We start from the raw sequence: 14,500 nt of genomic DNA on the forward strand, positions 1-14,500 counted from the left end.
GGATCGTCAGTGGTGATCTGGGGTGTGCTACGCAAGTCACCTCACCTCACGTGTTTGGATTTCTTCCTGTGCGGGAATGTGAAGCATTTGGTGTATGAAACCATTGTGGAAACAACAGAAGACCTCGTCACGATAATTGCCGTCGTTACTGGTACCGTGGCGGACATGCCACGAATACTCAAACTGCCACGACAGTCAATGGTCCGACAATTTAGTGCGTGCAAATGGTAGCGTACCTGAGCATTTCCTGTGAATACCACTGCTGTAATTAGCATGATAAATTACATTCTGTCTGAATCGTCCCTAGCATCAGAAACTGCAGTCATGTACCATAACTAAATTTGTTTTGATGTTGTCTACCTCCTGTATTAACTTGAACGAATAGTTTCGGAAAACCCTGTATATTAGTTACTTTGAAAACTATCACTATGTTTAAATTTATTTTTAAAGGTCTTATCCTTAGGAATGGTGAAGGGTGGTGGTGGTTGGGGGGGGGGGGGGGGGAGGGCGGGGGTGACGGTTGCATGTGATATGATATGAGCCTTGTAGGGAAAACGTTCCAGAACTGGCCCTGAAAATGTGAGATGTTTATTAACAGTAACTGTTATGTAGGCATGTTATTCCCATTTTGTGTTAAAGGTTTCCCTGTCTATTCCATTGTTACAGGGTGTTTCAAAAATGACCGGTATATTTGAAACGGCAATACAAACTAAACGAGCAGCGATAGAAATACACCGTTTGTTGCAATATGCTTGGGACAACAGTACATTTTCAGGCAGACAAACTTTCGAAATTATAGTAGTTACAGTTGTCAACAACAGATGGCGCTTCGCCCTGGGAAAGTCTATAGTACGATATTTTCCACATATCCACCATGCGTAGCAGTAATATGGCGTAGTCTCTGAATGAAATTACCCGAAACCTTTGACAACGTGTCTGACGGAATGGCTTCACATGCAGATGAGATGTACTGCTTCAGCTGTTCAATTGTTTCTGGATTCTGGCGGTATACCTGGTCTTTCAAGTGTCCCCACAGAAAGAAGTCACAGGGTTCATGTCTGACGAGTAGGGAGGCCAATCCACGCCGCCTCCTGTATGTTTCGGATAGCCCAAAGCAATCACACGGTCATCGAAATGTTCATTCAGGAAATTAAACACGTCGGCCGTGCGATGTGGCCGGGCACCATCTTGCATAAACCACGAGGTATTCGCAGTGTCGCCTAAGGCAGTTTGTACCGCCACAAATTCACGAAGAATGTCCAGATAGCGTGATGCAGTGATCGTTTCGGATCTGAAAAATGGGCCAATGATTCCTTTAGAAGAAATGGCGGCCCAGACCAGTACTTTTTGAGGATGCAGGGACGATGGGGCTTTTCGGTTCCCCATATGCGCCAGTTCTGTTTATTGACGAAGCCGTCCAGGTAAAAATAAGCTTCGTCAGTAAACCAAATGCTGCCCACATGCATATCGCCGTTATCAATCCGGTGCACTATACCGTTAGCGAATGTCTCTCGTGCAGCAATGGTAGCGGCGCTGAGGGGTTGCCGCGTTTGAATTTTGTATGGATACAGGTGTAAAATCTGGCGCATGAGACGATACGTGGACGTTGGCGTCATGTGGACCACAGTTGCAACACAGTGAACAGAAACCCGAGGCCGCTGTTGGATCACCTGCTGCACTAGCTGCGCGTTGCCCTCTGTGGTTGCCGTACGCGGTCGCCCTACCTTTCCAGCACGTTCATCCGTCACGTTCCCAGTCCATTGAAATTTGTCAAACAGATCCTTTATTGTATCGCTTTTCGGTCCTTTGGTTACATTAAACCTCCGTTGTAAACTTCGTCTTGTTGCAACAACACTGTGTTCTAGGCGGTGGAATTCCAACACCAGAAAAATCCTCTGTTCTAAGGAATAAACCATGTTGTCCACAGCACACTTGCACGTTGTGAACAGCACACGCTTACAGCAGAAAGATGACGTACAGAATGGCGCACCCACAGAGTGCGTTGTCTCCTATATCTTTCACATCACTTGCAGCGCCATCTGTTGTTGAAAATTGTAACTACTGTAATTTCGAAAGTTTGTCCGCCTGAAAATGTACTGTTGTCCCAAGCATATTGCAACAAACGGTGTATTTCTATCGCTGCTCGTTTAGTTTTTATTGCCGTTTCAAATATACCGGTCATTTTTTAAACACCCTGTATTTATGTACTGTTTATTTTTACTTTTTCATTGCATTACCACCACACTATCAAAGATGTTGCCTCCTATATTTTTCTACTTCAGTCTAGACGTGTTACTTCTCTTCCAATGTTCTTTGCAAACATTGTAACTTCTTTGGTGATAATACTCAGTAAATGTCTGAAGATGGCCTTGTAAGCCGAAAACCGGTTGACAATAAAAGTAATATTGTAGAATAAAAGCAGACTGGTACTTTTCATTTATTAGGTCTATATTTTTACATATAGTAAAATCTAATTCGACAACTGAACCAAAACTGACCCCCACTAATGATGCAGTGTGGTACAGGAAAATTAGCCCAAACAGATTTCCAGGCAAGTACTAAATGGCTGTTCAGATTCCGGAATCAGCACATCTCTAGCAGAAAAGTATATTGGGAAAGTTTAACGGGAGATGTTGCAAGTGTTGAACCCTTTCATAAAGAATTGAGGACTGTTTTAGAAGAAGTAAATTTGTCTTTCGCTCTGGTTAACAAACTGACTGGTATTGGAGGTCTATCTCCGACAATACATATGGCAGCAGGAAGCACAGTTCAACACCTGGTCATAAAGTGTCCAAGGAACGAATCACTGGTACTTTGTGAGCTACTTCACACTGCTTAAACCTACTCGTAAGTGGAAATCTGTAAAAATTAGTAATTAAAATAATATGTAGTATCTTCCACATACCTATAATGCTAAGAAAAAGGCGTGGGTTACCATGCAGTTAGTCTCTTACAGGTTCAAGAACGACTTGGTACCCAAAGTTCAAAATTACGGATTCAAAAGTTAAAACTTAAACCTGAATTTTTTAAAGCGATATTAATTTTAGACAATAAACGTTACCATGCTCTTGATCTGCCTGGTGATGATGGACTGATTAAGTATATATTTCTCCCTCCAAACACTACTTCACTGATCCAGTCTAGGAAAGATGAGTGATCCTTGTTTGCAAACACCTTGTAACTAGACAAGTTTACGGTGTTCTTCAATTCTGAATGCAATGGCGGGGGCACTATGGGTGAACAAGTGCTAACGAAACTAAAATTTATAGTAAAAAGAGTGTCATTTTCAACTGAACCAGCAACTGAAATGAAGCTAAAAATATGGCACTTAAAATGTGGGATCCCGCCCACTCGTCTAACAAAGGGTGCCTAGGAATTATTTTCTCAGGTAGCTAGACAACATTCAAGCAAAGCTTATTAATAGAGTTTATTACAGTATATTAAATAGACAATACTTAACATTGCCTTCTTACAGTGATGGGTCGCAAGCAAATGGTGACATGGAAATAATCAATGTCCTTTGGTATATACAATTTCCATGCAAGCTAATAGTAAAAGTTCACAAGTTGCAGCTAAAGCGTTTGGATCACAGCTCGTCTTCTAGTCCGGCTCTTCTAGTGCAGCCGAGACTAGGGTTTTTTTTTTTACTTTATTGTAATTTCATTCCCCTGATTCATGGACGGGGGAGAACTGGCAGCGGCACAATCTACCGCTCTTCAACCAAACGATTGTGCAACAGACATGAAAGGGGAATGCTTACAAAAAAGGGGGTGATAAAAGGGGTACATAAAAAACACAGCAAATGGAGATGATGGTGGTTAAAATACACTAATACGGGGACATGCACAAGGGGGGGGGGGGGGGGGACAGTCAGACGGAGTGGCCGAGCGGTTCTAGGCGCTTCAGTCTGGAACCGCGAGTCAGGTTCGAATCCAGCCTCGGGCATGGATGTGTGTGATGTCCTTAAGGTTAGTTAAGTGTAAGTAGTTCTAAGTTCTAGGAGACTGATGACCTCAGAAGTTAAGTCCCATAGAGCTCAGAGCCATACAGGGGGGACAGTTAAAAAGTCGACATAAAGTTAAAAGAACACAGCTCCCTATTCATCGTGCACTTAAAATCACAAGAGTCAAACGCAAGTTAAAAGTCGGACACAGTATAAAAATCACACAGAGCGAGACACTTAAAAAATAAAACCACTGCAAACGACGGAACACTCACAAAGAATAAAAACTGCTGGTGGGCACCTTCGCTTACGTTGTCTGTAATTCTTATCAATGTATCACTATCCATTAAATAGTTGTAGCAGTTTGTAATCAAATGGTTCAAATGGCTCTGAGCACTATGGGACTTAACATCTGAGGCCATCAGTCACCTAGAACTTAGAACTACTTAAACCTAACTAAACTAAGGACATCACACACATCCATGCCCGAGGCAGGATTCGAACCTGCGACCATAGCGGTCGCGCGGTTCCACACTGAAGCGCCTAGAAACGCTCGCCCACACCGGCTGGCAGTTTGTAATCGCTATATTCATTTGGAACTGCGCTATATTCAAGTGTCCCGTTAGAACCATCAGTGTGGTCAGAATGTCAGCAGATGCCGATAAGCAGCATGCCAGCTGATCAGTAGAGACCAGTGTACTGAGGGCGTTAACGCCAAAGTGCATGGCACGAGAAGGGCACGGTGCGGTGGCAGGCAGCTCTGAAAGGCGACCCCGCTCAACCAGCTGGCTGTGGCGAAAGCGACCAGCCGGCTAATGACCCACGGCGTTCCCAGGCGTTTGCACAGCGACAGCGTAATGTTACCTGCTCTGGGCCCACACCCTGCAAAGCTATGCAATAGCAGGTCGATCAAACCTGCAAATTTTATGTTGCTTCTGCCAATGCTTAGAGGACATTTCTCGACCTGAAGCGCTTACAGATCTATGTCCTTGCCTAGTTTAGTTATTCTCCTCAGCAGTTTTAGAAGGCGAAAAAATTGACACAGTTGAATATTTTATACAATCTACATCTACGTCTACATCCATACTCCGCAAGCCACCTGACGGTGTGTGGCGGAGGGTACCTTGAGTACCTCTATCGGTTCTCCCTTCTATTCCAGTCTCATATTGTTCGTGGAAAAAATGATTGTCGGTATGCTTCTGTGTGGGCTCTAATCTCCTTCATTTTATCCTCATGGTCTCTTCGCGAGATATGCGTAGGAGGGAGCAATATACTGCTTGACTCTTCGGTGAAGGTATGTTCTCGAAACTTTAACAAAAGCCCGAAACCGGGGTGCTGAGCGTCTCTTCTGCAGAGTCTTCCACTGGAGTTTATCTGTCATCTCCGTAACGCTTTCGCGATTACTAAATGATCCTGTAACGAAGCGCGCTGCTCTCCGTTGGATCTTCTCTATCTCTTCTATCAACCCTATCTGGTACGGATCCAACACTGTTGAGCAGTATTCAAGCAGTGGGCGAACAAGCGTACTGTAACCTACTTCCTTTGTTGTCGGATTGCATTTCCTTAGGATTCTTCCAATGAATCTCAGTCTGGCAACTGTTTTACCGACAATCAACTTTATATGATCATTCCATTTTAAATCACTCCTAATGCGTACTCCCAGATAATTTATGGAACTAAATGCTTCCAGTTGCTGACCTGCTATTTTTTATCTAAATGATAAGGGATCTATCTTTCTACGTTTTCGCAGCACATTACACTTGTCTACATTGAGATTCAATTGCCATTCCCTGAACCATGCGTCAATTCGCTGCAGATCCTCCTGCATTTCAGTACAATTTTTCATTGTTGCAACCTCTCGATACAGCACAGCATCATCTGCAAAAGGCCTCAGTGAACTTCCGATGTCATCCACCAGGTCACTTATGTATATTGTGAACAGCAGCGGTCCTATGACACTCCCTTGCGGCACACCTGAAAGCACTCTTACTTCGGAAGACTTCTCTCCATTGAGAGTGACATGCTGCGTTCTGTTGTCTAGGAACTCCTCAATCCAATCACACAATTGGTCTGATAGTCCGTATGCTCTTACTTTGTTCATTAAACGACTGTGGGGAACTGTGTCAAACGCCTTGCGGAAGTCAAGAAACACGGCATCTACCTGTCAACCCGTGTCTATGGCCCTCTGAGTCTCGTGGACGAATAGCGCGAGCTGGGTTTCACACGACCGTCTTTTTCGAAACCCATGCTGATTGCTACAGAGTAGATTTCTAGTCTTCAGAAAAGTCATTATACTCGAACATAATACGTGTTCCAAAATTCTACAACTGATCGACGTTAGAGATATAGGTCTATAGTTCTGCACATCTGTTCGACGTTCCTTCTTGAAAACGGGGATGACCTGTGCCCCTTTCCAATCCTTTGGAACGCTTCGCTCTTCTAGAGACCTACGGTACACCGCTGCAAGAAGTTGGGGAAAGCTTTCATTACCTATCTCCGCTTACCACCTCTGGGTCTGGGCATAGAAAAACTAACCCCTTCCTTGGGGAGATTCCTTTAGAGGGTAGCACTCTTCTACCGGTCAGTGTCCACAATATTGTAAAACGTCTGGAAATACGAAGATATCGCAGTGATTACAATCAGAAGACAACACACTGGCATAAGTGCACGAGTTCATGCACTCGTAATTTGGAGGATGACGGTTAAAATATTTCAGTTGAATTCTGGGATGGTTCTTTTGAAGGGTCACGGGTGATTTCCTTCCCCATCCTCCCCCAGCCTGAGTTGGCACTCCATCTCTATCGAGAATAAGTTAATTACCAGGCACATTTATTTCCTAAGAAACCACAGAGTCTCGCCCAAAGCAGTGCTCCAATGTCGAGCCAATGATGGAGACGAAGCTGTACCGTCCATTATCGCCAAACGATAAAGACAGCGATCATCACACTCGATGTGTTGCCACGTTATGACGCCATGGGTAACACCATTGTGCCTCTCCAAAACATCGGAGAAAATAGACCTCTCTCCAGATTGACGCCATTCTTGCCATCGACGATCATCCGAGGTATTAGTGTGTTCGGTCATACACACGTTTGGAACTGTAGCATCTACTAAGTAATTTCCTAGAAACCAGTCAAAAGTTTGAATTAAGTCTCATGACTGAACGCAGGTACAGCTTCCCCAATCTCTCTATTGTGACCATTATTCACTAGTTGGGGAAAGCTTTCATTACCTATCTCCGCTAACCACCTCTGGGTCTGGGCATAGAAAAACTAACCCCTTCCTTGGGGAGACTTCTTTAGAGGGTAGCACTCTTCTATCGGTCAGTGTCCACAGGGAGTGATGTGGACAGAGTGGAACACGTGAATATAGCGCAGTTCAAAATAAATATGATGATTACAAACTGCTACAACTGTTTAATGGATAGTGATACACTGATCAGAGTTAAAGACAACGTAAGCGAAGGTTCAAAATTTCGATCGTAGCGCCAGCTCAATGAACTGGAGGCCAAATATGGATGTTTACACATTTTTAAATCAACGTCTTCCGAACCGCTCGAAGTGCAGTCCTTGACATGACGTCGCTGTGTCCAGTTCTCGACCACTTAGGTATCCAAATCTGAGACTCATGGATCTCATTTAATGGGGTTATGTTCAAATGGTTCAAATGACTCTGAGCACTATGGGATTTAACTTCTGAGGTCATCAGTCCCCCAGAACGTAGAACTTAAACCTAAGTAACCTAAGGACATCACACACTCACGCCCGAGGCAGGATTCGAACCTGCGACCGCAGAGGTCGCCCGGTTCCAGACTGTAGCGCCTAGAACCGCTCGGCCACCCCTGCCGGCTAATGGGGTTATGTCAAAGATCTTGTATACTGTATGTGTCTCCTTTGCCGAAAACTATTCCACGACTCAGAATTAACATTTGTAGTGTGCTCGCGGCGATGAGTCCACATATACTTCAGAGTGTACGACGTGGAATGAATTATCGCTTCGATGCTATCCGTGCGTACGATGGGAGTCATATAGAACACCTATAGACATGGAAATTTTTGTACGCTTTCTATCACTGTTTCTGTAATTCATTAGCTATAGCCGTTTATGATCTCAATATTCATTCTGAATAGCCGTCTATTATGTCATGGTCCTTCTGACATGTTCTGTATCCTGGAGGACCTTCTCACAACGGATCAATTGGAATGAAAGTAAATCTAATCTAATCTAATCTAAGACTCACCGATAATGTTTCAGTTTTCGAACAAATTTCGCGAATATTTACTACTGGAAAACTTTCTGTAGAAACAAAATAGTACGATCTATAGGTGAAAAGATCATGAGCTCCTATTAGATACTATGGACTTTGCGAAAAAGTGTTTATGGATTCTTTTTATTTTCTTAAAGCTTCATAGAGCATATAATTTAATTTATGTAAACAGAAATTCTAAAATGACCTCTGGGTACTAGTTACGGGAAACCCTAATCTTACTTGGCGAAATAAATGATTAAATAAACCAACTAAACAATACTACTGCAGAACTACTCAGCTTGGCTTTAAATGGAGTCACACTTTCTTTTCGTGTTGATTGTGAGGCCGTCATTGCTACCAAGTAGGGAAACGCACAAGACAAGTCGAAAGTAAGAGCGCGGCCTGTGGTACTGTCTTTTTCCGCTAGACGATATATACGTTTTTGATGTAACTGTCACATAAATAATTTTAATTTCAACGTAGTCCACATTCAGAACAAATTTTCTGAATGACAATAATCTGTCGCACTGGCTGCCATTTGCACCTTTTATTTTATATTCTTCTTTACTGTGCAGTCGGCTGTGTATCTCGTATCTTAGTAGATAGTGTCGGAAGTTCCATGTAGCTTTTCGCGGATGATGCTGTAGTATACAGAGAAGTTGCGGCATTAGAAAATTGCAGCGAAATGCAGGAAGATCTGCAGCGGATAGGCACTTGGTGCACGGACTGGCAACTGACCCTTAACATAGACAACTGTAATGTATTGCGAATACATAGAAAGAAGGATCCTTTATTGTATGATTATATGATGGCGGAACAAACACTGGTAGCAGTTACTTCTGTAAAATATCTGGGAGTATACGTACGCAGCGATTTAAAGTGGAATGATCATATAAAATTAATTGTTGGTAAGGCGGGTGCCAGGTTGAGATTCATTGGGAGAGTCCTTAGAAAATGTAGTCCATCAACAAAGGAGGTGGCTCACAAAACACTCGTTCGATCTATACTTGAGTATTGCTCATCAGTGTGGGATCCGTACCAGGTCGGGTTGACAGAGGAGATAGAGAAGATGCAAAGAAGTGCGACGCGTTTCGTCACAGGGTTATTTGGTAAGTGTGATAGCGTTACGGAGATGTTCAACAAACTCAAGCGGCAGACTCTGCAGGAGAGGCGCTCTGCATCGCGGTGTAGCTTACTGTCCAGGTCTCCAGAGGGTGCGTTTCTGGATGAGGTATCGAATATATTGCTTCCCCCTACTTATACCTCCCGAGGAGATCACGATTGTAAAATTAGAGTTTCGAGCGCACATGAAGGCTTTCCGGCAGTCGTTCTTCCTGCGAACCATACGCGACTGGAACAGGAATGACAGTGGCACGTAAAGTGCCCTTCGCCACACACCGTTGGGTGGCTTGCGGAGTACAAATGTAGATGTAGATGTAGATTTTCAAATCTATAGTACAACCCTCAAACGGTCTTGTTTCGTTAAAACTACGTCATTATCCGCTTATGGATGTAGATGTGTTTATTCTGCTATTGCAGTTTCGGCGGAAAGCCATTGTCAGTTATCTGTGTACTCGGATCTTCCCATAATTTGCTGCGTGCACCGTGGCCCATCTTTATGCTCTCTTATATTTACTTATACACTCTTGTACTGGCAAATGATATGTCACGTTATGGGTATACAAGAAGGACACGCTGTCCTGTTGTTGTGAGCGTCTACGGAAAGTGATTGAAGGACAGCTGGCAGCATCAGTGACTTAGAAGTAGATGTCCTGGGAGTAGTGAAGTAACTTAAATCACTTAATCAATGCAAATCTTCTGGTCCAAACTGTATACTAATAAGGTTCCTTTCAGAGTATGATATTGCAATGACTGCATACTTAAGAATCATATACACTACTGGCAATTAAAATTGCTACAGCAAGAAGAAATGCAGATGATAAACGGATATACATTGGACAAATATATTATACTAGAACTGACATGTGATTGCTTTTTCACGCAATTTGGGTGCATAGATCCCGATAAATCAGTTCCCAGAACAACCACTTCTGGCCGTAATAACGGCCTTGATACGTCTGGGCATTGAGTCAAGCAGAGGCTGGATGGGGTGTACAGGTACAGCTTCCCATGCAGCTTCAACACTATACCACAGTTCATCAAGAGTAGTGACTGGCGTATTGTGACGAGCCAGTTGCTCGGCCACCATTGATCAGATGTTTTCAATTGGTGAGAGACCTGGAGAATGTGCTGGAAAGAGCAGAAGCCGAACATTTTCTGTATCCAGAAAGGCCCGTACAGGACCTGTAACATTCGGTCGTGCATTATCCTGCTGAAATGTAGGGTTTTGCAGGGATCGAATGAAGGGTGGAGCCACAGGTCGTAACACATCTGAAATGTAACGTCCACTGTTCAAAGCGCCGTCAATGCGAACAAGAGGTGGCCGAGACGTGTAACCAATGGCACCCCATAGCATCACGCCGGGTGATACGCCAATATGGCGATGACGAACACACGCTTCCAATGTGCGTTACGTTTTGTCATTCGTGCACCCAGGTTCGTCGTTGAGTATACCATCGCAGCCGCTCCTGTCTGTGTTGCAGCGTCAAGGGTAATCGCAGCCATGGTCTCGGAGCTGATATTCCATGCCGCTGTAAACGTCGTCGAACTGTTCGTGCAAATGTTGTTCAAAAATTGCTCTGAGCACTATGGGACTTAACTACTCTGGTCATCAGTCCCCTAGAACTTAGAACTACTTAAACCTAACTAACCTAAGGACATCACACACATCCATGCGCGAGGCAGGATTCGAACCTGCGACCGTAGCAGTCGCGCGGTTCCGGACTGCGCGCCTAGAACCGCTAGACCACCGCGGCCGGCGCAAATGTTGTTGTCTTGCAAACGTCCCCATCTGTTGACTCAGGGATCGAGACGTGGCTGCACGATTCGCTACAGCCACGTGGATAAGATGCCTGTCATCTCGACTGCTAGTGATACGAGGCCGTTGTGATCCAGCTCGGCGTTCCGTATAACCCTCCTGAACCCACCGATTCCACATTCTGCGAACAGTCATTGGATCTCGGCCAACGCGAGCAGCAATGTCGCGATACGATAAACCGCAATCGCGATAGGCTACAATCCGACCTTTATCAAAGTCGGAAACGTGATGGTACGCATTTCTCCTCCTTACACGAGGCAGCACAACAACGTTTCACCAGTGAACGCCGGTCCCGCTGTTTGTGTATGAGAAATCGTTTGGAAACTTCCCTCATGTCAGCACGCTGTAGGTGTCGCCACGGGCGCCAACCTTGTGTGAATGCCCTGAAAAGCTAATCATTTGCATATCACAGCATCTTCTTCCTGTCGGTTAAATTTCGCGTCTGTAGCACGTCATCTTCGTGATGTGGCGATGTTGATGGCCAGTAGTGTACATACAACCGCTCGCTTGACCGAAGATCCGTACCCAAAGACTGGAAAGCTGGAAATTTGTGGTAAGGCCTTAAGGAACTAAACTGAGGTCATCGGTCCCTAAGCTTAATGTAACTTAATCTAACTTAAACTAACTTACGCTAAGGACAACACACACACCCATGCCCGTGGGAGAACACGAACCTCCGTCGGGGGGAGCCGCGCTGACCGTGACAAGGCGCCCTAGACCGCTCGCCTACGCCTGGAAACTTGCATAGGGCACACCAATATTCAGGATAGGTAGTAAGAGTAATGAACTAAATTACAGGCCCATATCATTAACGTCGATATGCAGCAGGATTTTGCAACATATATTATGTTAGAACATTATGAATTACCTCGGGTAGAGCGGTCTATTGGCACACATTTAACCCGAATTTAGGAAACAGCATTCTTGTGAAAGACAACTAGCTGTTTATACATACGAAATGTTGAGTGATATTGAGAAGGGATTTCAAGTTGATACCGTATTTATAGATTTCCAATAGGCTTTGGACACTGTACCACACAAGCGGCTTGTAGTAAAATTGGGTGCTTATGGCATTTCGTCTTAGTTATATGACTGGATCTGTGATTTCCTGTCAGAGAGGTCACAGTTCGTAGTAACTGATGGAAAGTCATCGAGTAAAATAGAAGTGATTCCCGGCGTCCACCAAGGTAGTGTTACAGACCCTCTGCTGTTCCTTAAATATATAAATGATTCAGGAAACAATCTGAGCAGCCGTCTTAGGTTGTTTGCAGATGACCCTGTCTTTTATCAACTAGTGAAGTGATCATAAGATCAAAACAAATTGAAAAACGATTTAGAAAAGATACCTGTACTGTGCGAAAATTGACAATTGATGCTAAATAATGAAAAGTGTGAGGTCGTCCACATGAGTGCCAAAAGAAACTCGTTAAACTTCAGTTACACCATAAATCAATGAAACCTAAAGGCCGTAAATTCAACTAAATAAATAGTAATTACAATCACAAACAACTTAAATTAGAAAGAACATATAGAGAATGTTGAGGAGAAGGCAAACCAAAAACTGCGTTTTGTTGTCACAACACTAAGAAAATGTAACAGATCTACTAAACAGGCAGCCTGCATTACACTTGTCCATACTCTTCTGGAATACTGCATCGCGGTCTCAGATCCTTACCAGATAGGATTAACGGAGTACATCAAGAAGTTCAAAGAAGAGTAGCACGTTTTGTGTTATCGCAAAATAGGGGAGAGAGTGTCTCTGAAATGATACCGGACTTGGGGTGGACACCATTAAAACAAAGGTGTTTTTTGTTACGGCGGAATCTTCTCACGAAATGTCAGTCACCAGCTCTCTCCTCAGAGTGCGAAAATATTTTGTTGACACTGACCTACGTAAAGAGAAACGATCACTATTATGAAACAAAGGAAATCAGAGCTAGTGCGGAAAAATATATACTATTGGCCATTAAAAACGTTGCACCAAGAAGAAATGCAGATGATAAACGGGTATTAATTGGACAAATATATTATACTACAAATGACATGTGATTACATTTTCACACAATTTGGGTGCATAGATCCTGAGAAATCAGTACCCCGACAACCACATATGGCCGTAATAACGGCCTTGATACGCCTGGTCATTGAGTCAAACAGAGCTTGAATGGCGTGTACAGGTACAGCTGCCCATGCAGCTTCAACACGATACCACAGTTCATCAGAAGTAGTGACTGGCGTATTGTGACGAGCCAGTTGCTCGGCCACCATTGACCAGACGTTTTCAATTGGTGAGAGATCTGGAGAATGTGCTGGCCAGGGCAGCAGTCGAACATTTTCTGTATCCAGAAAGGCCCGCACAGGGCCTGCAACATGCGGTCGTGCATTATCCTGCTGAAATATAGGGTTTCGCAGGGATCGAATGAAGGGTAGAGCCAAGGGTCGTAACACATCTGAAATGTAACGTCCACTTTTCAAAGTGCTGTCAGTGCGAGTAAGAGGTGACCGGGATGCGTAACCAATGGCACCCCATACCATCACGCCGGATGATACGCCACTATGGCGATGACGAATACACACTTCAAAAAATGGCTCTGAGCACTATGGTACTTAACTTCTGAGGTCATCAGTCCCCTAGAACTTAGAGCCAATTAAACCTCTAACGTAAGGACATCACAGACATCCATGCCCGTGGCAGGATTCGAAACTGCGACCGTAGCGGTCGGGCGGTTCCCGACTGTAGCGCCTAGAACCGCTCGGCCACCCAGGCCGGCAATACACGCTTCCAATGTGTGTTCACCTCGATGTCGCCAAACACGGATGCGACCATCATGATGCTGTAAACAGAACCTGTATTCATCCGAAAAAAATGATGTTCTGCCATTCGTGCACCCAAGTTCGTCGTTGCATACACTATCGCAGGCGCTCCTGTCTGTGATGCAGCGTCAGGGGTAACCGCACCCACGGTCTCCGAGCTGATAGTCCAAGCTGCTGGAAACGTTGCCGACGTGTTCATGCAGATGGTTGTTGTCTTGCAAACGTCCCCGTCTATTGACTCAGCGATCGATCCGGCCATCCTGATTTAGGTTTTCCGTGATTTCCCTAAATCGCTTCAGGCAAATGCCGGGGTGGATCCTTTGAAAGGGCACGGCCGATTTCCTTCCCCATCCTTCCCTCACCCGAGCTTCCGCTCTGTCTCTAATGATCTCGTTGTCGACGGGACGTTAAACACTAATCTCCTCCTCCTCCTCCTCCTCCTCAGTGATCGAGACGAGGCTGCACGATCCGTTACAGCCATGCGGATAAGTTGCCTGTCATCTCGACTGCTAGTGATACGAGGTCGTTGGGATCCAGCACGGCGTTCATTATTACC

The sequence above is a fragment of the Schistocerca gregaria genome, chromosome X (assembly GCF_023897955.1).
Source record: "Schistocerca gregaria isolate iqSchGreg1 chromosome X, iqSchGreg1.2, whole genome shotgun sequence".
NCBI lineage: Eukaryota > Metazoa > Arthropoda > Insecta > Orthoptera > Acrididae > Schistocerca > Schistocerca gregaria.